Raw genomic sequence first — 3520 nt, 5'->3', positions numbered from 1 at the left:
AGAACAGCTTTTAAGTGGGAATTGCTCACAGTTAGTCAGAGGGGAGTCAGGAGGATAACAAGTTGTATTTATGCAAGATATTTCAAGATCTCTCGGCTTCACAACCACATAGTTTTGAGGTCTTTAATGTTGGAAACACAGCAGCCAGTTTGCACACACTCGGCCAAACATCAACGTGATGGTGATCAGATAATCTGGTAAACGTTGGTCAAGCGTCTGGCACATACACTCCTGTCCTTTTGGGATCTCTCGCGTCTACCTAAGAGATCAACAAAGACCAAAAACAGAATTTGCTGGAGAAACTCAGCAGGCCCTAGCAGCAAGTGTGTATAGAAGCTACAGTTTACGTCTCGGCTCCAGTGACCCCCGCCCCGCCCCCTTCAGTAAGGAGCTCAGTTTAACTTCACACCTGAAACGTGGCACCTCTGCCAATACAGCATTTGCTCAGTACTGCATTGGGAGAGTTAGTGAATTTAGGGGCTTAACTCACTGGGCACCCAACATAGAGAGATACAGCACAGAAACAAACCCTTCAGTCCAACTCGTCCATGTTGACTAGATATCCTAAATTAATCTAGTCCCATTTGTCAGCAATTGGCCCATATCCATCTAAACCCTCCCTATTCATGCACCCATCCAGATCCTTTTGAATGTTGTAATTGTACCAGCCTCCACCACTTCCTCCTGGCAGCTCATTCCATAAACACACCACCCTCTGTGTGAAAGAGTTGCTGCTTTGGTCCCTATTAAATCTTTCCTTTCTCATCTTAAACCTGTGCCCTCTAGTTTTGGACACCCATACCCTGAGGAAAAAGACCTTGGCTATTCACCCGATTCATGCCCCTTGATTTTATAAACCTCCACAAGGTCACCCCTCAGCCTCCGATGCTCCAGGGAAAATAGCCCCAGCCTATTCAGCCTTTCCCTGTAGCTCAAACTCTCCACCTCTGGGAACATACAGCTTTGAGGTGAGTGTTCCACCTACAGACCCAAGGCTGGAGCCTCTCATTAAACCAGTGCGTGTCTCTGGAAAGTGTGTAAACTCTTCACCGGAATGGCAGAACGGGAGTGGCGAGTGACACTGAGGTTCGGTTGAACTTGCACAGAGCTGAGTGTTGAAAGCTGTCATTTAATTTGCCACAAATTTCTGCAATATCAAGGTGGTCACACTGAACAGAGAATGTGATTTCTTGGATTGGAGGAAGTGCTGTATCATTTGAGGAAGAGTGACTTTGTGTGTTGGGGCAAAGTTGAGGACATGGAACTTTTTCAATGATGCAGATCAGGAGCACAAAGGCATTTAAAATTATGATGGATTAGTACATAGACTAGAGTGACTAAGTGCTTAATGACCAGTCAGGACACGATGGACCAAAGGACCTCTTAGTTTTTTCCAATGCTGTAAGATTCCATGACTCTAAAGTAAATAAAACAGACCCTTTCCAGTAGCTAGTTCAAGAACAAGGGGACATCAGATTCAATGCAAAATGTATAAAGAAATGTAAAAAGGATAGGATTATCACTGATGTGGGGCCTAAGTGCTAACATGGAAGGTATTGTCAGAATTGTCTATTTTCATGTATTTTCTATTTGTTACATGCTTTATTGTACAAATGTTTTTCACCATGACTCACTGTCAGTAGTGAGAAGCGCAGTTGATTTTTTATTTTCCCCCAGCTCTGGACGACTGAAGCCTTTTTCATGCCCATTTTTTGCTGGAAGCCTTTGACCAGTGTCAGTGATAGTGCCAAGCTCTGATAAAGTTGATGCCATTGAACTCAGAGGCTGGTCAAGCCTGCAGATTTACTGAACTAGTATTGCTCAGTGCTCCACCACAGGGTATTCACCCACTGAGTTAGCTCAGTAGCTGGTTGGCTCTGGCTTCCCAATGCTGGCATTCTGTAAAATCCTCTGGTCTTTACGGTGAACTCCTTTATGACACGCAGCAGTAAAGTTTCCAATTTTTTTTTCAAGGGCATCTTGAGAAACTGATGCAGCCATAACACCTGTTTCCTGTCACTATTTTGTTGGCGTAATGCTCTAATTTTAATATCAAACACACCCAGGACACTTATAGCATGGATTAGATATAGAGTGAAGCTTCCATTTAATCGACACAGACCCATTGAATACTCCATCAAACTTCTGAGACTGCATAGGTTAGACACTAAGTAAAGCAGCATCTACACCGTCACATCATTCCCAGGTCAGATGCATCATGAATTCAATACAGTCAACCTCTGACCTGTCTTTAGATGCTTTCTGATGCTAACAATTTGGCACAAATGTATGCCGAATTAGGATTCTTGTGTCCTAGGGATCAGCATTACTAGTAACAGGGCTCAGATTTCCTCGCAGTCTTTATCCGATTCTACCTTCTGGTTCTGCCTTACATTTTTATTTGAACATCATGCTGAGGGAATCTCACTGCAGAACCCTGCTCATCAGAGCCCAATCTGTCCCTGGATGGGCCGCGTTTAGTCTCCTATTAGAATTAATTTTGTGTTTTGGTGAAAGTGATTTCGATTCTTAGGAAAATAAGTTGGATTGTTCGTTTTTATAAATTTTAAAAGAAAAAAAAATTCCCCAGCTAAACCCCGGTCGTGGGAAGCCTCTGAGATTTACAAAGCAGAACAGACTGTTTCACTTCAAGTGGTTACTCATACTTTGTGTAGGCTGTAGTTGTGCCCACATCATATTTAATTGTGTCTTAATCACCATCCCTCCCTCTATTCCTGGTTCTTGCATGTTGCAACCTTATTTTTATGTCTGTGAAATCCTTCTTGAATTTTTGTTGTGTAAAAGCAGCTGTTCCCTAGGAACCAACTTTGGAGCTTTTACTGTATGTTTTTTGCCCCTACACCCCAATCTTGTGGCTGTGCCTGTTCAAAGTAAGGAAGTATTTTCAGTATTGCTTTTCACAATGTCCTGATATGCTAAGTAGCCACTTACGTAATTTTTGAATCGTTTTCATTGTTTGAGGGTTGAGTATTCGCTGGAGCGCCTTGAAAGCTTTGCCTGCACTTTGAACAGTGTCGTGGAATCTCTTCTGCCCACCTGAGAGCGCGGAGTGTCTCAGTTTAATGTGACACTCCCTCGGTTACTGTACTGAAGTGATTGGATAATGAGTTGTCTTTCAGCATGGTCTTTGAACCTACAGCCTTCTGACTCAGTGCTGTTGTCTGAACAAAGATTGGCAATTCAGATAAAGAATTGGAGGTTTTCACAACAGAAAACTTAATTGCCTTTAAATTAATTCATGGAATGGAGGCCCATCCCTAATTGTAGTTGCTGTATCTCTGATTGCTGTGGATCTGGAGTCACATGTAGGCCAGACCAGGCAAGATGGCAGATTTCCTTCCCTAAAGGACATTAGTGAACCAGATATAGTATGAACTGCAGATGTTGGAGAATCTGAGATAACAAGGTGTAGAGCTGGATGAACACAGCAGGCCAAGCAGCATCAAAGGAGCACGAAAGCTGACGTTTTGGGCCTAGACCTTTAGGCCCGAAACGTCAG

This window comes from Rhincodon typus, chromosome 8 (genome assembly GCF_021869965.1).
Source record: "Rhincodon typus isolate 14 chromosome 8, sRhiTyp1.1, whole genome shotgun sequence".
NCBI lineage: Eukaryota > Metazoa > Chordata > Chondrichthyes > Orectolobiformes > Rhincodontidae > Rhincodon > Rhincodon typus.
The sequence above is the reverse complement of the archived record's forward strand: the minus strand, read 5'-3'. Positions refer to the sequence as shown.